The 24,108-nt window shown below is 34.3% G+C and overlaps 1 protein-coding gene across 1 annotated transcript in view; it reads left to right on the top strand.

Annotated features, from left to right (window-relative positions):
- The first annotated feature begins 3,498 nt into the window (after positions 1-3,498).
- LOC120329613 (growth hormone secretagogue receptor type 1-like) overlaps positions 3,499-24,108 on the top strand; it is a 29,521-nt gene continuing 8,911 nt past the window's right edge. Inside the window, exon 1 of the mRNA XM_078118556.1 lies at positions 3,499-3,517. The gene's annotated coding sequence lies outside the window, so the exon portion shown is untranslated. The remainder of the gene's footprint in view (positions 3,518-24,108) is intronic.

Below are 24,108 nucleotides of genomic sequence, written 5' to 3' on the forward strand. Positions count from 1 at the left end.
ATATAGTAATTGGGAACTAGTTTTGTAGTTATTGGTTGAATTTTAAAAGCTGGAAAATATGTTAAAATTGAATACCGTTCACTGTTTTTGGACTGTTCGAGTTGGCAGGAATCCCGGCGTTAGCAATATTTACAAATCATCCAAATTTATGCAAAAACAATAGTCTAGATCAGGGTGGTCCAAGGTTGTCGGCCACGCGGGCCACAAAATTATTTTTGCATTGTTCGCGGGCCACAATAGTGCCAGGAATAGGCAAACATTGCAATACAAAACAAAGACATCATCAGTATTTGTCATTTATCAAGCTAAAAAACATGCAAAAACCACCAAAAAACTCATTAAAACGTGCAAAAATCTTTCTATATCCTACATGTAGAGTAAGATTTCAAACTCTTCAAAACGATGAAAGTGACATAAAGGGAAATTGCCGTTTGAGAATTTGAGATACAGGAGGGTAATTACTTAATCATTTGACATATAGGCAGCATTTTTTGTAACACTGCACGGCAGGAAGTTGCGGCCATATCATTAAGATTTAGTTATCGGGCCAACCTAGGCTGATAGATTTCACATTAGATTTGTATGAAGCCTATTTTGTTAGCATATATTCCCGACCACAAAGCTAGAGAGCCAGTTAACAATTTAGACTAGCCAAGCACATTATTCAACTTCGCAATTCAGTAACATTAGTGATGTAACAATATGTCAAAAGATTTTTTTTGTTATTTTTATGACGAACAACAACAATTGCGAATTTTGTTCACCCTCCCGCAACTATGAGGCGGGCCACAGATAATGAAACGGCGGGCCACGTGTGGCCCGAGGACCTGGGGTTGGACCACCCTGGTCTAGACTCTAGGACACCGGTTTTCACTTTTTTGTTCGTGCGGGACCAAATTATCAGTGAAAAAAACCTAACATCGCACGAAAAAAAAATGCCTCTTGATCGGAACCGGACACAAAATAACAGGAGGTTAACGACATAGAAAGGGTAAAATGAATTAATTGATTCATATTCACAGGATTTAAAAGAAGAAACAATAAAACATTTGAAATAAATACAATATGTAAAATATTCAATCATGTATTAGTTGTGTTCAGAACAATTATGTTAATTTTCGGGGCGCACTTAACGCGTCGTGGGTCGCAACACATTAAATTTCTTTAATACAGATCACGACGCATTGCAAAGGAAATGAATATATTAACATCAAATTACGACAAAAGGGAGTTTTACAATTGATGCATATACAATCGATGATACATCTGAGATTGTTTATGTGCATATAAATACGCGACTGAATATTCAATCCTTCTTGCCAGCATTTGTAACGTTTTTACTCATCGATCTTAAGATCGGTAAGTATGTTGATAGGTATTTGTCTGTTTGTTTGTTTGTCTGTCTGTCTGTTAGATGAACGCGATATCTCACGAAAGCGAGGTTGAATCTGCTTCAAATTTTTCATGTGCATTCACCATAGATCGGATCAGGAGCCTATTGATTTTCGATGATTTATGCGGTATAATTAGCGAGTTATTAATTAATTAGTGATAGGACACACGGTGTCACTATGGAGTAAGAGTGCTGTTTTGGGGAATCCCCTAACTTTCGACCGATAAGTCTTCGGTCTCCGACCGATATTCTCGTTCGATCTATTATTGGACACGGATTGTACATATAGATCGTTTTGTTATTATTTGTTGTTGTTATTGATCATCTCGTTAGTATTTCTTATATTCTTGTTGGTACGAAAAATCTCTTTTCTCATCAACTACTGGACCGATTGCTTTCAAGTTTGTATTTTTTTCTAGAATGCAATTATAATTAATTTCATTCATTCATTTGTTCTGTGCTGGGTTCTATAGAATTTGTTTTTTGTTTGCGATGACGACATCGGAACCAAGAGTTGCACACCTTGTGGCGACACCGCGTTCGTTGCCATGTGATGGCCAGGCGAAGTTATGAAGACAGCGGTACCGTTATTTTACTGTGACAGATTGAATACCCGTGCTACATCGTTTTGGATTTTGTGTCCGTGTCCATATATTGGAGCATCGCTCTCTTGTTTATTCTACTATTATTTTCTAAGTGCACATGAAAACCAGTTTATGACGAATGTCCAACCAGTCGTAGATGCATAATTTTATTAATCATATTATTTTGGACGTTTTCTTTCTTCTGTAGGCCATGCGTAATACTATTATGTCGGTCAGTATCAGCACAATTGCGCGGCTTATTTTGTTGCATTTTGAGTCTTTGATTTATACTCTCAAATACTGATCTAGAATTTGGAAAATAAAGCAATTTTTGTCTGATTAACAATAATATAAACAACAGCAATGAGCAAATCCACAGTTCCGTGTGTAAAAATTAATAACCCCTCCTTTACATCCTTCTTACTGCGGACCATGATTAGTTCTATATCGTGTCAAACAGAATAGCGCGGATCGTTCTGTTTTGCTGTGTTTTGCTTTTGTAAATTGAGGGATTCACCTCGACTTTTAGCGGCCATAAAAATAAAAATAAAAACAGGGTGACGACGATTCGAAATCTTCAAAATGCCGAGCCCTGGATGTATAAAATTAATCAGAATATAATAAGCGATTTCCTCCTGCTGTGGGGCCATGTGTACTTCTACCGCGTCTGAAAGTATTAAGTACAAAAGCGCGGATAATTCTGTTGTGTTGTGTAATTCGTTAATTATACGTTCATCAGACATAGGTTATTGTGTTTGTGCCATTGAAATGAATTCCTTACGAATCAGGTCAGTTTATTACCGGTCGATTTTGTTTGTCAAGGTAGATTCTGTATATGAAATTAACTATATTTGTTGGGGAAGAAAAAAAATGAAAACATTATTTTTGCGGGATAATTTCACCGCTTTAGAAAAGGCTCCCTCCCTCCTAAGCGACAAAGCTCCTCTATTTTTTCTTTCTAGTTGAGTAACTCTGGTTTAAGATATTTACCTACGTAAAAAGACTCTCTAATGTAATGGAGAAAACCAGGCGCATTCTACAAGCACGAATATTAAAATACTGCGAAATTGAAGTTATATTATCGTTTATTCACAACAGCAAGAAGGCTAAATATCGCACTACGGAACTAACACTCAAAACGGCTAAATATCACACGTATCATTGTACTGTACCTTGCTAGCGAGACTCACGCTAAATTTCGTCGTTTCATGTTTAGAAGACGCATGCAGTATAGGTGCGATTCGAAGGAAAGATCAGATGTTTCAGGTATTTTGAACGTTTATACGAAGCTAAGAGGTGTCTATACTTACTATAACTATGCTGTGATGGTTGTCAGTGAGAGTTTAGCTATGTATTTCAGGAGAGTTTAAAGAATTATTATTTTGAGAAACTTGAGAGTGGAGTACGACTGGCTGATCGAAACGCAGTCGCGTTTTAACCGTTTCTATACATATATACAAACTCGCGTTGTTCGGGAACTTTTGGATTAAGGATTGGCATGTAAGGGAATCATATTGGATACGAAATGGACTTATTGAACGTTAGTATTATCATTAATATTATTATCATGTTGTTGTTGTTATTCTTCTTCTTCTTGTTGCCTTCTGAAAAACTGCTATTGCAACAATTGATTTGAAGTTCTCATTGGTTAAAGATTGTATTTTTCGCTCCTTTCATTTATTCCTAAATTTTCTATGAATCCTATGATATCTGATGTTTCATTCAAAGTTTCTTTTTATTTTCATTTTTCATGGTAATTCTTGTATTAATGACGTAATACGACGCTTACTCGTTCCATCAGACCCCTGGATACGGCTATGATTTCAGACACCCAATCGTGTTATTATCGTTTATATGAAAAAACGAGCTTACACGTAGACATTTTAAAAGTTACAGCTTAGACATTTTTCGACAAGTGTCAGATATTTCAGGTTATATTGAAGATTATCAAAGAGTTAAATAATATTATCCAATGTTATTGGATGTTTAAACTTTATCATTATTTGTATTGTAATTTTTTATAAGTAACATATTGAATATAAGACATACACAGAGTATTCTTGATTTAATTTAAATTGCGAAGGAAATTTATCGATATCATATATTGTTTGGGCCAGATGTATTAAATTAGGTAAATATACTTAAACAATTACTATATAAAATAAAACTAACCTGGTTAAGATAGATTGAAAATTGTCTTCATAACAAAATTGAAATTGTGAAGGGACTTTATGATCACTGTATATTTTGCCTAGATATTTATTTCTTACTATTGTTTTGTGCAACGTACTATTTTTAGAAACAATTTTTTTATCTGTTAAGACTTTTCTAAAATATCGCTTTGTTTATGAGATTATAAGTATTAGGCCACTAAAGCCACGTATGAAAATAACATCTGGTTGTACAAGATGGTTGATCTGGTTGTACAAGAGCTGAATCAGTAATTATCGATAATTTTACCCATCTTCATCGGTAAATGAAATAGCGTTCAAAAAGTTTAATATATGACGCTTCAGAAGTATGTGTACCAATATGGAGATAACAAACTTTGTTCGCCTACTTTACATCAAGTTGTGTAAAGGGACTGAAACCTATGGGCAGGGGGTCTATTTATTTGGCTAACACAGACAGTCCATGAACTCCTAATATAACTGAAAATTATGGTCTTGTCCCAACTTGGTACACACACTACGGGAGTACTAGTTTGATTATTGTGAATTACGTTGGCATTGACCACTTTCTTATAATCTCTTTACGACTTCAATATTTAAAATTTTTAATCCAAACAGGTGATTTAAGATTTGAAAAGATCGTTTGATGAACACGCTTTTTGTGCTCTTATTTGAAGTAAGATATGTAATCTAATTGAATAGACTTACGTGGATAACGTTACCAGTGAATAGTAAGAATAGTGAATAGTACGAATAGTAAGACGAAAGTATGTTTTATTAAAAAAAACGCAAAAATAGGCGGGTAGAACGTAAATAATAGAATAAATGAAACGTTTTTTTTTTAAAAAAAATAGGGCGGGAAAGATCGAATCTACTAAAATATTTTATTTTTAATTAGCTTCACGCCCCCTCAAAATATGCTTACGCCCCCTTGTGAGGCGCACCTCACGGTTTGAAAACCACTGCTTTAAGGCAAATTTGTATAAGAATTGCATCGTATTGAAGTTTCGTAATTTAAAGTTATTTATTATCAATGTTTAGTTTTTCTTTACCCCCTTGAATACTAATGATAATATTTGTGGTATGAACGAAGTGTATGTAATTTTCGTCCATCTGCGTTGGAATTTTTTTGTTAGAAAATTAGCCTATATAAGCATCATATTTAACAACTATATAGCAAATATGTATGCTTTAATAAAATTCATATTAAGATATGATCTTACTTATTACGAATCTTACGAATTTAAGCTGATTAGATTAAAGTTCAGATGTTTAGAATTATGTTATTTGTAAAGAATTGAGTCAAATATTTAACGATATGAATATAATTGATTTTAGTGTGAAAGTATTTTCGTTGTCGCTAGAAGAACAGGACATTTGTCAAACAGCCATTTATTTTTACAAGGAATACCTTTCACAAAGTTTTTTTAAGGCTTATGTTATATTACATTCATAGATGCTCAAAATGTCGTCCGTGCACTTCAGAGCAGTATCTTACCTAGAAGTCCAACTCGTGTAGCGTTTTGAAGGTTAATTTGTGGGATACTGTTCATATTCAACTTATACGCATTTTATTCGTGGTCTTACCCGACCTTCAAGTTTTATGCTTTGTTAGCAACCCCCATGTAGTTCATCAAAGTTAGGTTTGGTCACTGTGCTCTTGTGTAGCCGACACAACCTAAAAATCCCGTGGAATTGAATATTTGTCGATGAATTTTCTTTACTCTATAAATCAGAATTCAACAGTTTTTTTTTAATCAAAATTGTCAATATCGTCAAATATAGTTGGCCATGTATAAGAAACGAGAACAGAAAGATAAGAAATTAAGTGCCACTAGACAGACAAATATTAAAATTTAAATACCTTCAATATTGAAGGATTACAAACAAAAAGCTAAATGATAAAGAAGTACATTCTAAATATAAACTCATATACCAGTGATGCAATAACATTGATTCCCTTAGATAATAGATGGTAATCTTATCTTGTTTTTACGCTCATTCTTAGCTGAAATCAAGTTTGCTCGAATACCCGAAAGAAAATATTTACAGTTTTATATCCTTAAATCAATAAATATATTTATAAAGGCTGCAATGTCCAAACGTCTAAAACTTGTCATGTGACATAAACTAGAAAATATTCAAACAAATGGATATTTATGAAACGATAATGAATTTTTAAACTCCAGATTATGTGGCAGGAAGTCGTGTTGAGATACTAAAATATTTATGCTTTGAAAAAAATTGATGTTTTTGTGACAATTTTATATAATTGTTGAAAAGGTTTGGGGCTTCTGCGTTTTTATCTTAAAATTAAAAATTTATGATGTTTGTGACTACATGGAATTACGGACAACAATTGCTACTTTATGTCTGAGAGTCAAAAATTGAAAAAAACTGAACATTTTTATTTTTATTTTCGATTTATTTATTTGGCACTTACTCTTCTGCTTTGAGCAAAGCCTTGTAGATGCAACCGTCGATATATAACGTAATACGCAATGAGCAACTATCAGTGCGTTGAGGTTCTGTTTCAACAATAGCATCGGTACAGTACCTAAGGTAAAAAGCTACATTAAGAAAATGACTGCACGTAACCATTAGTCCGATATATATTAGCTTTATTTTTTTTATGATTCTAAGATTATATAGTTGGCCTGGAGACGGGTGTCGCTGCTTGATAGCCAGTGATATTGCTTGGTGCCTCCCTTTAATCCGAAGTACAATTTTACTTCATTTTTGCATTGTTCATTCATAAAGTGTCATTTAGAACGGTGGACAGATAAATTACTGATTACTAGTCGAAAGGCTTCAAATTTCAACCATTGGCTAAAAAAATACGACTACAGTCGTTTTATAACCCGTGGACTGTTTGTTTCTATCCTTGTGTTTATTTTTGTAACGGCAAATTAGATATTCCCCAATTCAAGTTTTGTAAAATTAGCCTCAGGCGGGGATTCAGAGATGCGGTTGATTTCTTGAAATTTAGCAGAGTCATTATTGGTATCAGGCCAATCTACGCCAGCGGTTCCTAACCGACTTTAACACATATACCACCTCGCCTGTTTGAAACTCTTCATTCCTCCCTAACTATGAAGAATAGCTTCGTTTCCGTCTGCTGTTCAAACTTTTATATATCAATAGCTAGTGTTATGCATTATGCACATTGATTGGTACTCCCCTAGTTTGTGTACCAGGTTAGGGTTAGGCCATAACTTTATTCCGATTTTCCTCATTTAGGTTATATCACGTGTTGGGACTGTAAGTGTTAGCCAAGTGAATATACCCCTGCCCATAGACTTTAGTCCTTTTACACAACTTGATGTAAAGTAGGCGAACAAAATTGATTACCTCCATATTAGTAAAATATTCTGGAGTTTCCATTGCGCACTCTGGCCTTTGTACAATTTGAATAGTTTATGTATAAATAAGTGTTAAGAATCACTAATAACTAAAGAATATAAATAATACTACAAGAAATTACAACGTGAAAAACCTTCCCCTGAGGTTAATAAATTTTTGCCTCAGGAGGAATTTCTCCCCGATTGGGAAACTCTGATCTAATTTTTAATGCTTATTAACGAATAAACAAAGTTTTCAGGTAAATTTTTGGAAACGAATCACAAGCCTCAGTCCGACCAAACAATCAAAACATTCTCCTTGGTGGAAGAGTGCTTAGATGAGCAATATTTTACTAAGGTTCCATTACATTTGAACTCACGTACAGTTGAACCCATGACAATTGCACCTGTATGCTATTGCACCTATGGAATTTTTTTTGTTTCACGGATAGTTGAACCCATACTAACCCTAACCCATGGGTTTTAGCACTCGCATATAGATTGAACCCGTGGATATACGCATGGGTTCAAATGTACGGTCACCTTTTACTAAGTGAATTTAGCTTTAGTGACCCATAGACACGATATAAAGATCTCCCTCTAGCTCAGTGGTTCTCAAACGATGGGCCGCAGACAATTTTTCAAGGGGGTTTGAAGCTAATTAAAATAAAACTATTTGTTAGATTTGATCTTGCTCACCTTGTTTGTTTTAAAACATTTTATTTATTTCAATTTTACGTTCCATCCACGCTTTTTCAACGTGTTTTCTCATAGTACAATTATGTCCTGCCACACTGCAACTTTTTAGACCAGAGACCAGGGTTTGATTGTGGCAGCTTTACGCAGACCAGATTGAAATTTAGAGATGTACCGATACCGCTTTTGTCGCCGATACCGATACCGATCCGATACCAGCTAAAAACGCCGATACCGATACCGATACGCCGATACTACAAAAAGGCCGATATTACCGATATTCCGATACCGATACTATGTAATTATTACTCAATTAGGTGTGCTGTGTAGGGCAGACGGTTTAAAACAATGGTCCTTGAGCGTTGTTCATAATCATAGTACACAATATTTCAGATTGAAAAAAAAGATATATATATGTCGCATAATATGAAATTAATGTTTGGTATCCATATGCTTTAACTGATTAAAAAACATTGTACAGTAACGCTAGTAATCTCGGTGTTCAATTGAAACTCATAAGCCGGGATGTCCAATATGAATTTAATGTAAATATTGCGACCTTCAAAAATCGTTATTCGTGTTTAAAAGAATATCGAATATCACCCACACATTCTAGAGCCGCCGTCCTACGTTCAAATTAAAAGCATTTTTCAAATATTTTATTTCGTGGCTAATCGTAATCGTCGACGCAATAAGTAAGTCAAAGCCAACATGGAAGAATATCAATCAGCACCGATCAAAAGAAGGCCTACCTATAACCGTCGTGGACGTTTTTTTACTTTACTATTTTATATTAATATACAATTGCTATCATATATTTTGTGACAGTCTAAGGCTAGGCGGTCATGTCAATATATCTATAAAGAAATTGTGTAGTTAAACAAAATTAATACCTGCGTAGAGGGATAATTGTGTCGGAATTTAGTTTATCGATGTCGACGGACTAAATGACACTCGTACTTGACGACAAACAGTCAGAATTTATACCCGTGCCAAAAGTCCATGTGCCGTTAATAAGGACCCCAATTCCACTGTATGATTTGAAACTGGGCGTCTAATTGCTTTTTGTCATGTGCCGTGTTTGATATATTTTTTCATAATTACTATGTCATATTAAAACTGCCAATATAAAAATTTGACAGCGAAAATAGCCAAATTAGTTGAGCTAATTTGGCCGATAAATAGGTAAAAACACGTGAATCCTATTCTCTCGCGGGGGTCACGATCTTTCCGGACAAAAATAAATTGAAAAGTAGTATTCCAACTTATCTTTTAAAACATTCTGGACCATATCAACAAGGTAAATATATCGGAAATATCGGCCTTAATCTTACCGATACCGATACATGGCCGATACCAAAAAAATTGCCGATATTGCCGATACCGATACCCGATACCGATACATCGGTACATCTCTAGATTGAATCACGCAATGGGTCGGATTTGGCCAGTGTGCTGTAGATTGCCCATGTTAGTGCTACAGAATCCTTACAATATAATAACACAGTTACAGATCCACTAGCATCAAGGCATAGAGGAAGGATAGAGTGTTAGACTCGCGCAACCAAACGCATGATTGACATAGGACATGGCATAACTTCGTCAGCTTAATACAATGATATGGAAACTGATAAACGCAATTTTCTAGGATTATGATATCGACGCCTTATCGTGTTTAGTGGTTGAAGCATATAACGATGATGTAAGATTTTTAAGGGTTTCAGAAACACGTGTCCCAACCGGGGATAGTCTTGTATTCTAATAATGAATGCATGAATGAAGTGATGAAGTAATTTTCATGCACAATAAAAAAGAGAGAAATAAAGAATTCAAAAATAGGCGAAAAAGGTTGGGAACCATTGATTTGAGCAAAGTGTTACCTGGGAGCAGCTTCAGGGTTGTATTATGTTATTATTACTGCTTTAGGTTAGTATTTTTTTTTTATTTGTAAACATTAGAATTTGATTCTGAGCCAGCTTCATGTCACATTGCAATAAACTTTTAAGTTTTAGAGCTGAGTGGAGTCGAATTGATTATATACAACTCGTTTAGTTACTACTTTCTTGATTGGGTATTCCCGTAGAATGTGTAACAGGTTAGGGTTATATCATAATTTTATTTCGATTTTCCTTATTTTGATTCTATTACGAGTTTGGGAACTGTCTGTGTTAGTCAAGTAAATATACCCCATGCCCATAGGTTTCAGTCCCTTTATACAACTTGATGTAAAGTAGACGGACAAAATTAGTTACAGCAATATTGGTACACACACTTCTGGAGCGCCCTTGATTGTTTATTAGGAATGACTTAAATTTTTCGCTATACGTTGTTCACTCGCTCTATGAGACTATATATTTAATATTCAGCTATCTCAAGTATCAAATTATAGTTGCTGAAACTTTTTTTTTCATACGTGTTTTAGAATCATTGTTTTTTGCGAAGACCAGGCACATTTTATAATTAATTCGACTTTCGCATGAATGTTACATGAACGCGATGTAAAAAGATTAAATGTTTTTTTTTTGAGAATTTATTTTATATAATTCAATTTCTATGCTGCACGATATTTAATCACTCTTTAAAACTATGGCTTTCAAAACTTTATATTTTTTTCTGAGCGTCCTACAATCTCTGTCATAATCTGACCTCCCTTTTTTAATTAATACAATTTCCCAAAATGAAATTTTTAATCCTGTTTATGGTTTGCTCAATTTTAAATTTTTCGGCGAAAGTTCAGAATGTTGACAAAACAAAGTCAATCTAGATTAAATTTTTTGTTCCTGTTTAAATAATATTCAGATAGGAGGTTTCAAAATATGATGTTTGTTTATGTTTGTAGTTAGGTGCGAGCTAGGTCATTGGTTTACAATCTTTTTAAAAAAAAAATAAATTACGGTCGCAAAATTGAAAGACTAATATGAAAGACTAATATAAAAGAAAGAGAGATTTCTGCGCTAGTTTGTCTTGAGCAAGGTTTTGAAATCGTGGCGTGGCGTCGTCAGTTTTAAAACTCTGAGCTGTACAGCACGTAAGACGGCAGGGGCAAAGTGTCTGTTAATTTGATTAATATTGTTGCTTTTTCAACGTTAAATTGCTCAAATTTAATCAACTAGAAACGGAACTTTTGCAATACGTAATTAATGAGGAAAAGTTTTCACGCTGTGGAACTTCCCACATATAAAACTATTATTGAAAAACACTTCAAGATAAATAAGCAATTAATTTACCAGAAAATAAACTTATAGGTTTTTGTTAAAAAAAAATATCGGGCCCAGGAAATTTTTAGGCGACCCATAGGTTAGGAAAGATTGAGCTACGTCCCACGAAGGCGTCATCAGTATTAGTACTCTGGGCTGAACCGCCCGTATTAAGGCAATGTCAAAGTAGACAGTTAATTTGATTAATATAGTTGCTTTCAACGTTAAATTCCTCAAAAATAATTAACTAGAAACGAAACTCTGGCAATGTGCAATTAATGAGACAGGGTATTTTTTTTGAGCTGAACAGCACGTATGAAGGCAGTGGCAAAGTTGAAGCTGTCAGTTTGATTAATATCGTTGTTTTAAACGATAAATTGTTTTTAAAAATAATTAACTAGAAACGAAAATCTGACAATGTGCAATTAATGAGGCAGGGTCTTTTTTCATTATCCGACATAGCTTAATCAAAAATGCAGTCGTGAGAAAATTTGACAAGAAACGAAACTCCTGCAGGGTGTAATTAACGATGCAGGGTATTTTTTTTGAGCTGAACAGCCCGTATTAAGGCAGTGGCGAGGTTGAAGCTGTCAATTTGATTAATATCGTTGCTTTCAACGATAAATTGTTAAAAAATATTTAACTAGAAACGAAAATCTGACAATGTGCAATTAATGAGGCAGGGTCCTTTTTCATTAGCCGACATAACTTAATCAAAAATGCAGTCGTGAGAAAGATTGACAAGGAACGAAACTCCTGCAGGGTGTAATTATTGATGCAGGGTATTTTTTTATTAGTCGACATAAATTAATGAAAAATGCAGTCGTAAGAAAAGACAGCAATGTTAATATACTAAAAACAGATACGGGTAAAAACAGAGCGGGCCATATCCCACTGCAACCTTATCGGCAGTGGTGTGTCTCCTACTTTCGTATGCTTCGCGCTTATTTCTAATGTAAATTATAAAATTTAGCTCGTAATGCTATTAATGTAAAATTAGTTTATTTGTTATTTTTTGTATTGAAAAGGCTTCCTATTTGCCCATTTTTCTTATCACTACCCAGATTGGGCCTCCGCTATCCCCCGCAATAGTTAATGCCAGTCTTGTCTGCGAATGCACCTATAGAACCTGTTTGAAACTAAGAGACAAGCAAAGTTCAAAAAATAGAAGTTGATTTTTTGAGTTTCGTCTGTGGTAGCACAAAAGTCAGGCCAAAGCCAAAGCGTATGTAAACTAATCCGAGACAATTTTATTGAAATCAATTATTTATGTTAATTACTTTAATAACATCTTTACTTGTGTATATAAAGGTGCTCGTATATAGAGCCAGTTTTGAATTGACAATCTTGATGAAATGTTCTGTATGTAGTGGTTTGGTCCCTTCCTGGGACTTTGGAACTCATGAGCCCCATGTTCATCCATCCAGCGGTATTTTGATTGGTAGATTCCGAATCCGATTATTTTCAAACAATTCATGCTCAACAAGGGGAAAACACCCTGTGAATTAACCTTATCAAGGAATGAAACTAGGAAAAACGGTGAGTTTTTTTAAAGTGAAAAGTAAAATAAGTTTTGCGTCTAGAATTGTGGCCACTCAATTACTCTGTTGGGGGCCACGGGCCCTTTGCTATTAAGGAATTTCAAATGTGGTTGACCTCATTTCACCACCACCTTGTATGCTTAATTATGTTAATCGCTTTATTTACATCTCCCCCTTTGTATAACCCACAAACCATATGTCACTGTTTTAATAAATTCTTTAAATATATTATTCCAACCAAAATAGAGCCATATACGTAAGATTTTCTAATTATACTCTAAGCAGAATAAATATATTTTAGTGTTATGAATAATCATAAACAAGGGGTTCCTTGAGACGAAAATAAATTGTCGTGCATATAATCAGGTGTTAAGTATATTTATACGAATGGTACGTGCATTTTCGCGCATTAATTTCCGTGATTTAGAAATGCTAATTCGCATATTTACGAATCTTCATGAACCTACCACACGCTAAACACCACTCATAATGTAATAAAATTGGGCAACGCCGATCCGGAATTACTCCGTACTTACACACTGAATATACTTGCCTAATATAAGTAAATACGTATAATAAGAATAAAAAAGAAACTAATCGAAAATAAATCATGAACTTTTTTGTAATTTTTCCATAGGATACTTACGTTATTTGATCGGAGCGAAACCATGAACGGCGGAAAAATACGTATAATAAGAATAAAAAAGAAACTAATCGAAAATAAATCATGAACTTTTTTGTAATTTTTCCATAGGATACTTACGTTATTTGATCGGAGCGAATCCATGAACAAGCAGACATTGGATACGTTAGTTAGCAGCTACTAACATTTGAAACTCGGGTAAGGTGGTAGGCATGGGTTTTGAACCCGAGATCTGTCACCTGCGATACCAACGTGGTTAAGTCTGCCAACTTAAAACGCTAAACCACCGGTTCGTGATAGAGGTTAAGATTTGAATTTAATATCGGGCGCAATACTACCACCTAGTTTATTAGTTCAACATAACAATTTTATTGACTGTTGTAATTTTGTCACAGAATATACCTCTGTTCATTGTGCATAGTGTCCATAAATCCCTTTACAATTTTAATTTTGTTATGATGTCATTTCTCAATATATTTTAAGCATGTTTTTTAATCAGTACTTTAGGTATTTCCATTTCATTCAATACATCTGTGAAAACCAAAACAATATATGGTATCGATGAATACCTTTGCAATTTAACAATTTTTTTGAGATTCCATGAACACCCTATATTGCTGTTTATTGTACATGTGTTTCCAGTTTAAAAATTGCGCTCATGTACATAAATACGTGAAAAAAATCTTTCCCGTAATTATAAAAATAACACAACATTATTCACGACCCCTATTCCTAATTTATAAATAAAACAATTCCAAGTACTTGTTGTGATGGAAATAATCAATTTGTATATCTATTGATCTTGGCGCTAACAATGAACCACACTTCCTAACTATGATTGATCGCTTGTGGAATATAGCACAAAGTGAATAATGTTATAATTTTAGCGCGAACGTCTATTTATTAATGTGAGTAATGTCGCGCTTTTGTCTGCATGTTAAATAGGATTGATATCAGTGACTTCCCTTCACCCCCGGAGCTGAACCCCTTCCCCCTCTAAAATTTCAATTCTAGTTCCTCCTTTTCTGGTGTGACGCCATACTTTAATTCCTAACGTATATGAGGAATGAATTTGAAAATACAGAAAGTGGCTCATATGCCGGTGAAGATAATCAGTCAATCAAATATATAACACATATTTATACTTTACAAATAGTTTTATCTCTATAAACAAAATATTTATCACGCCCTAAATTTGGAAACCCCACTGAAATGAAAATGCCTGGGAACATACTGGTTGATATGTTATGGCGAGAATATACTTTTTACAAGAATTTTCGAATTCAAAATTTTACACCTATATAGCATAGAGCTCAACTACTAAAACTTACTGAAACTTACCGCGTCTGTGAGTACTTTCGTCTGTTCAATTAATTGGAAAGGCGCCCTTCGCAAGACTACCCAATTACTCCACTGATACCAATTTTTCAAAAAATTCCCGTCTGTCTGCATGTTTAATTAATTGGGAAGGCGACCTTTTGCAAGAATACTCAATGGATATAACGACCAATACCAGTTTTGCAAGAAAGTTCATACTCAGAGTTTTATGCGTAAAATTAGGATAAGTTACCATTTTGATCCTGGGAGATAAGAAAGCCGAGGGGGTGGTTTACTCATATGACGTATCACGGCCTCTCGGTTACCAGTCCATGTCGAATATGGGATTAGTTGGCCTGTTATTTGTTTCAGATGCATAGATTTGATATACATTTGCGTAACATATGGTCTAATGCAGCTACAATCACTAAAATTATTGATCCAATCTAATGCTTGTTATACAGTTACATAAATTAACCACGATCTTAACTCTCAAAGAGTCTTTCGCGGAGTCTCCAGGTCGAGTCCTTTAATTCAACTCAAATATTTTTAAACTGGGTGGGTGTCGAGATATAGTACACCAATTCCACTCAATTTTGGGTGCTCCTGAGGTACGAGCACCAAGATGTCGCATAACCTGAACCCTAACCTGGTACACAACCTGAGTTCAGGTTGTGCGCCATCTTGGTGCGCATACTTCAGAAGGTCCCAATTTTGATTTGAAATAGGGGTCGCAAACAGATTTTTAAACGGGAACAGAGGTCGTTGAAATTTTTATATTTTGGAAGGACGCGCAAGCCCTAAAGTTTGGGAAGCTATGGTTCAGCTTACATTTCGAGTCTTTTAAAAAGATAATCCTGTTGTTCAGCTGAAACCTTAACGATTACCAATGTGCTTTGCTACATCGATTGTACGGTTTGAGCTGTCCATGAGTTTCATTTTGATACACAATGTGTTGAAAAGTTAGAAATTAAACTGTTTGACAAATCACCTCTCATGCAGGTTGCGATAAAAATGTCTTCGTATAATTTATTCATTTGTTCCGCTGGGACCTTAATTATTACCGATATGAATTGTACGCCGGTGGCGGCAGAAGAATGTTAGAAAGTTTAAAATTAAAATGTAGTACCTAGTACCCAGGTGTGATAAAAACTGGTAAACATATTTTATTAATTTTATTCATTTGAATTTTTATTTTAAATCAATGTGATTTCTTGAATTAAAGAAATTGATGCGAGAATTAGGGCTCAATGAATTGTGTTTAAATACTCGGATTGACATTTTGCGTTAAAATTGTTTACAAATAGATTGATTGTCTGTTTTGAATGCGGCTTCCCGTCTCTGAAGTTGCACGAATGAAATGTGGGCGAACTTGAATTAATTTCGTAGAAAAATTAAGTTTTAAACTCAAAGACTTGGATCGGGATACTCGATTTTGTTCTATTTACCATAGGTCATTTGTTTTAAATTTAGCTTTTTTATGTGAAAAATCAATTAAAATTTATCGTTTGTTTGGAAATTGACTTCCTCTCATAGAGAAGTATGCTGGAAGGCACGATTTCATGTTGTTAACGACTGAATGTGGGCGAACATGATTGATTTTCTTTTTTGACATATTGAGGTAAAATGTTAAAAATTGGAAGGCCAAAACCGCATGTTTATTTTACTTTGACATAATCCTATTTATTGTCACATCATCTCGAGTACAAATCCCGCATTGTTACAGCCAAAAAGTAGCTGACCACAGTCGGTTATAGGCAAACAACCCTGCTAATAATGAAGTGTTTAGCAATTTTCTATTATATAATTATCCAAACTGTGCCCTCCTAAGCAAACTTTGAAAAGGTGACAAATAAAGATTAAAAGATACCAAGCCGGTATGAAAAAGATCTTTTGAAACCAATCTTTTTCGCATTTTTTGTCGTGCCATCCAGAGAAAATATTTACACCATTTAAAACTCTGATGAGACGAGACTCTAAAATATATCGCGCTTATTTTGTTCATATTTTCGTTTATGCCAGACGATAATAAATATTCACATACATTTGAAACCTTGCTAGGAACATACAGAAATTTAAGCTCTACTTTAAAAACGAGAACACGTTTTCTGATAAAAATAACTCATTGCAGGCACATGCTTATTCCGTCCAATAGTATCTATATTAATATGCACGCTGAATAAATAATAGATTTACGGCATAGTTACACATCAGTTGTGAATAAGTCTCAGGTAGACAGATTCGAAATTTACAATAGAAATAATATTATAGAAATATGTTATCTGTATCTATTAATGTACGACCGGTGATAAAAGTACAGTTTTTCGTGGATAACGTCAAATCAGTGAACTTTGCGCCTTCGCCCAGATGTAGGCTTTGCATCAGTTCCTACTTTCATTAATGTGTTAATAAGGGCTCCATTACATTTGAACCCACGTACATTTGAAACCACGACAATTGCACCTGCATACTATTGCATCTATGATATATTTTTTTGTTTTGCGGATATTTGAACCCATACTAACCCGTGGGTTTTAGCACCAGCATATAGATTGAACCCGCGGATATACACATGGGTTCAAATGTACGGTCACCGTTATTATACGTGCAAGACAGGGTTTCCTAAACTGGTTCTTAGGCTTGTCAGAACGGTTCCGCGGCAGCTGCGAGCAAATGTATTTACTATGTCGCCAACCCCTATCTGCGATGACTACATTAATTCGAATTAAATAGACTTAATTTTTTTTTTAAATTCTTTGGCAGAATGCAATCATTCTTTGTCTTTTGTTTGTTGGTTTCAATAGTTGGTTTTTGTTGAGAGTCTCTACAAGGGACCTACGGACATTGGAAATTTGAGAACAAATGGTGTAGGAAGTTTGCTGTTATTCCTCCATATGCAATTCAAGAGTCTTGCTGCATAAATGTATTTCTGTAACGTTTCGTCTGACCAAAATCAGACTTCCTCAGACAAGCAGTTTCGATTGTTGTAGACAGATTGTCTGAGAAAGTCTGGTCAGACGAAACGGTAAAGAAATACATTTGTGTTAGTGTGCAACAGGACTCTTGAATTACATAGTATGGTATTTTTTTGCCACATCATCCTTGCATTATACGCATATGGATCCACTAGCGCAAAGACATTGAGAAAGAATTGGGAGTTAGTCTCGCGCAACCTTTGCTGATAATTCCTTCAGATATTTCCGAATTTATCACAGATTACACTTGAAGATTTTAAATGCTGTCACCGCGTAAATACGCGACTACGTACATCTGCTTGACTGCAGCCTTTTGTGGTGCAAACCTAACTCAAATTTATTCAACTTTTTAGCGATGTAACCGCATTTGTATTAGCGACGTAGGATGCGGTATTTAAAATGACGATTAAAGTGGAATATTATCAGATTATCTCGTGTACGTGGGAGAGAAACATGATCTATAAAGCATTAGTGAAAAGATCTTAGTTTGACATTTGATCCAGGAAAGTGTATGAATGTCGCAAAGCGATTATAAAATCAGGCAGTGTGAAATTTTAGACATGAGTGGCTATGTGTTATAAATACGGAATAGCTAGATCAGGGACGGGTTCCGGGGGACCTAAATGAGCAAAATATTTGTGTTCGATTTCATGTATGTGGGTTTGTTGCTTAGTTTGATGATTTGATAAATAATAATACAAACATTTAACTTTTACTTGGCCTTTAATTTTTTCACGATGTTTACATTTTGAGTTACTTACAGGGTAAGTAGAGTAAGAGTACTCGTACAGGGCAGTAGCTAGGCTGGGTTGCGGGTAGGAACCCTTCTTTTTGGAATGTAAAAAAATTTGTATCATACATAGAGGACTTTGGAAAGCTTTTTAGATCCTCAAAACTCTCTAAAAACTAACAGTTAGAAATTTCGAACCTATTTTGTAAATTTGTGGCTACGTCTCTGTCGTGAGATATCAGTAGATTGTGTAGGGTATTGTTCAGCGCGGAATGCGCAAGTGAGCGTCCCATAAAATCACCTTTTGTATTAACTATAAATATGTCAAAATTAACGCAATCCTACAACTAATTATATCTAAGAACAATGTTACCACACAAAAATAGGTGTGTGAGACGTCATTCTATACCACCCTGTGTGACTAAATGCAAATATAAAGCTGTCTGATTGATGGTCATATTTGCAAAATAATATATGATAGATTAATGTCATGAAAATGCAGATAACCTCTTTTAAAAAATATTGCTACAATTGTCTTACAGTCTCTGGAGGTTGAAGGGCATCATAGTAATATATTCTAGATAGTATAATCTAATCTACAAGATTTCCAAAAGTTTTGACTCGATTAAATAGAGATAACAATTAAAAAAAATTTCGACTTCGTTTATTAATAGTTCTTATTGTACTTGTAGTTCTCATTTATCATACAATAAAATTTATTTAAACTTACAATTGCTATAAAAATGAGCGACATTTTTGGACACCCTGAACTTATTTTTATTTGGTAACATCGTTCCCAGATACGCAAAGGTAAAGCTATCTGAGTTTCATGTTTGCAAAATACTGTACTCTACAGTATAGAAAATTAATGGATGTGGAAAACAGATTACGGTACTTCATTAAGCAAAATATTCCTACAAGCTTTAGATATTAAAGGGCATCACAGTAGTATACTACAGTATATATAATCTATTTAAAACACAAGTCAATTTACATATGAAATGTTTTAGTGTTTTTCCAGATACAGCTACAACTGTTAGTAATTTAAAAGCATTAATCGGCATCTTGTATTGGCATAATCTTTTTCACTCACGCTGTAGCAATATACCAAGTTCACGAACTTTTTATCAAGTGCCCGGGGCCAAAGCTGGTCGGTGCGGTATCAGAATCTTTATTTTAAGTCGTTTGAGGACGAAATACAGCATGTTGTGGTTTCACGACGTTTGTGACGTCATAACTGATGGTATAAGATAAATTTAATCTCTGAAAACTTTTTATACAGTGTGATGCAATAAAACTCATAAATTTATTACTTCTGTGGTAACCTAAGTTTAGTTATTACTTTACAGACAAATCCATCCTCAAATACTAGACTTCACTTCACCTAACGTTAGCAGCACCTCAAAGCAGTACATGAGTACACAATGAAAGGATAAAGAACCAACAAAACATGACCCACATAAAATAAGCCGAGTATGATTCAGCGGATAAATTACTGTTGCCAATAAACAGATAGGTTAGGAATACCAAAATATGCAATACGAATTATATAAATTACCACAACTTTTTCTGTGATAATAGAGAAAAATTAAATAAAACTCGAACTTCTGTTTGTGTATGATTGTACCAGAACATTTCAGTAATCAAGGAAGCTTTGCCCAAAAGTAATGTTCACTCTTGATTTCTAGAATATGTCCCAAATGCACAGGGCTCTGTTTTTGAATCATCCTGCATAATATATGATCTTAAAAACTGAATTATATCTTTGGAATATTTCCTATTTTAAATGACAAGACCATCCTTAATGGGTACTCCCGTTGTATATGTACCAGGTTAGGGTTAGGCCATAATTTTATTCCGATTTTCCTTATTTTCGTTCTATTACGAGTTCGGGGACTGTTTGTGTTAGCCAAGTGAATATACGCCCTGCCCATAGGTTTCCGTCCTTTTACACAATTTCATGTAAAGTAGGCGAACAAAATTACTTACTTCCATATTGGTACACATACTTCTGGAGCGCCGGAAAAATTAATAAAACTTGAACTTCTGTTTGTGTATGATTATAACCAATAGTTTAAGTAATCAAGCACGCTTTGCACATAAGTTATGTTCTCTCTAGAATATGTCCCAAAAGTCCTGAATTCTGTTTTTTAGATCACCCTGTATAATATATACTGTTAAAAATTAAATGATATTTTTATATTATTTGCAATTTCAAATGACAAGACTATCTTTAATGTTATTTTGAATAATTACCATCACAGCGCTTCAACTCTACTTGAGGAATGTATACTCTGTTGACCTATCGCGTTTATTATAGAATAGAATTTCAGTTTCACATGAAAAACCTCGATTAATTAATCTAGTGTAACACGCCAATAGGAGTTCCTGTTTTAGGCCATTAAATATGATTTGCAATTGAATATAATATTTTAGACTCCTCTGTACTAATGCTAACTATAAATTTAACCTGAAAATTTGAGTTGTTACCTGTGATATGAAACATAAACCATTCAAGCTATATCCCTGGCCTGGTGTGGCCATTAATATTCGCAAGTTGAGAATGATTCTTGCTCATGATAGCATATTTCATATTCCTGCGTACTTTCATATAAAATGTAAATTTAACCTGAAATTTATAGTTATCACGGTCATATTCAAACTAAAATATAACAGAAATTTACTACATGTTTCTCGAATGACGTAAATGTTTATGTTGTATTTTTAAATCGATACAAGTTCCTGTTTTAGGTCATTAATCATGATTTGCTATAAAACATAATGTTCGGATTTCTGTGTACTTGAATACAATATGTAAATTTAACCTGAAAATTTGATTTTTTACCTGTGATATTCAACATAGACCAATAGTTCTCAATCTTTTATTGCCTGTGGCTTCCTTTCAGAGTCTTTTAGCACTCATGCCCCCTGTTTATTATTCTAGCGGTATTTATAGTGTTATTTTGATTGTTAGATTCCAAATCCCAATATGATCAAACAATTCAAGCACAACAAACACCCTCTAAAATAACCTTATCAAGCAATGAAATGAGGAATAACAGGGAGTTTTCTTTTGCAGGGAAAATTAAAATCACTTTTGCGCCTAGCACTCTGCCCCCTCCCTCCTCGCTAATTGATCTGTGATCCCATTAAGGTGCCACGGGCCCCAGGTTGCAAACCGCTGCCATTGACCATTCCGCCTCCAAGACTCAAGTATTATGCCTGGCCATGCTTGACAATTACATTTCGCAAGTTACGGATGCTTCTTGTTCATGATAGGATATTCCATATTCCTGCGTACTTTTATATAAAATGTAAATTTGACCCGAAATTGTGAGTTATCGCTAGTGGTATTAAAACTCAAATACTCTAAACAAGACGAAGTAGTCACTCACGTAAATGCTCATGTTTATTTATCAATTCAAAAAAATTTGCAAATGTCAAGAAAGTAAGTATTGCAAAGTAAAAATGTTAGCAGCAAATCAGATTCGAGATCTGAAGAATAGTAGTAACGCCGACTTGTAATTGATTTCTTTGCAAAAAGATTTACTGTTTATAAAACAAGAACAGAAATTCCATCTTAGGTATTTAGGAATTTACTTTCATTCCAGGAATTTATTTTTTGCCAATATTGTTCATAAAATGTAACTCCTGCGTCACAATTACATGGCCCGCCCGTCTAGGTGGGCAAAATTTGTGGCCCCAGGTCCAAAAACCTCGCTCACCCCTGTCCACACGGTTCCAACCTTCCAGTTTTCCACGGAATGTGTTTCAGTAAGCAACATTATGGTCGCTATAGTAGCGCTAACCGGAACACAAGATTATGCCTGGCCATGTTTGAGGATTTACTTTCTCAAGTTGCGTATGACATGTCTATAATTATTTGCAATTTGAGCAACACTTCTCAGAAGTAAGAAGTGCCCTGCGTGTAGTAATTAAACTAATTAAATCAAAGCTGAGCGTTTATATTCCCTTCGTACGGATGAGATCGGACTACCAGATTAAAAGGTGGATAATTTTAAAGTAAATTAGTTCTGAATGCAGATTTGGACGGAATAGACATATCGTTAGACAAGGTCTTAACCAGTACTGGTTGAGGATAGAAACCCTCTCCCTCAAATGTAAAAAAACATTGCATTGTGTATAGCGTACTTAGAAACGCTTTTTATTATGCCTAGCCATGTATAGCAATTTACTTTCGCAAATTGCGGATGACAAGTTATCGTAATGACGGATTTGTTGAACATTATATCTAACTGAAACGAGAATTTTAGTCAAGTTTGCAGCATACTTTTAATATATGGTAGATCAGGGTAGGCAATGCTGAATCTGAATACATATCAGTCGCTGTTTGTACAGAAACGAAAGATGTGAAATAAGTGTAAATAAGCGCACTATCGACAATATCAGGTAATCGGTATCGACATGAGTGAATTGTTATCATATCGATCGTTATTCGATGAAAGTTACTAAAACATAGTTTACATAATTTTTAGGCAAATGTTCGGGTACATGTGAAAAACCTATACTATCTCTTGTCTTTGTTTTTAGCATAGTTTTGGATCTTTATGTGACAAAAAGATCTTAGGAATAATCAATGAGACTCCTTTTCTATAGTGTTCTATATTTTTGTGCCGAATAATTAAAAGTTTCTTTCTTAAATAAAAAGTTATAAATAAAATAAATAAAACTTATTTTATTGTGGTTTTGGAAAATATTTGCTTCTATTATTTGGCGCAAGTCCAGTCCTGATATAAACTCACATTAATATTTTATATCCAGTCAATTTGATCATCTTAAAAAGCGCTTGAAGTTCTGTGTATGATAAAATAACAGTTTTTTAGTTGGAAATCGGCCTTGATAGCTATTGCAAGGTATACAAAAATTTGATGATTCTGCGCGTAAGTCTTTTGATTAAGAAAGGACTTGTCACACTTTCGTATTCACTCAGATGCCCTCAAAATTGTTTTTAGTGTTGTGATTGGACAAAATAAGTCATGTAAACTGCAAAAGTACTATAATTGTAGTTATAGCTTCTATGAGGATGAAATATGACTTTCTACGGAGTTCTCAAACTCAGGTCTTCAAATCATCACCATTAGGCAATAAAAAGTATTTTAAGGCAAAGTTTAAGTTAAGGTAAGAATATCATTATACTTAATTTAATGTACTCCTTGAAAAGTCGAAATGTACTTCGTGTACTCCAAGTCGTAACTCTAGAATGAAGGCTAATATAAATCTAGTGTATAAGGAATGCTGGTTTTTCATACGACCCAGTACTTTCATGATTTAGAACTATTTCTTAGCGGGAAATCATTGTTTTAAAACGGATAACCTTATGTACAATTATAATAAAACAGTGTAGCATTACGATGTCTAATTATTCTAACTGCGAATAACAACTTATCTAATTACAAGTGTGCTTCCCGGTAATTCTTTATTCTTATTATTATCTGGTATTAGACGGTAAGACTTGTAGCAATTTCCAAACACTTCCAAACGCTTAACTTTTTTTTAAAG

The sequence above is a fragment of the Styela clava genome, chromosome 12, assembly GCF_964204865.1.
Source record: "Styela clava chromosome 12, kaStyClav1.hap1.2, whole genome shotgun sequence".
In the NCBI taxonomy this organism is placed as follows: domain Eukaryota; kingdom Metazoa; phylum Chordata; class Ascidiacea; order Stolidobranchia; family Styelidae; genus Styela; species Styela clava.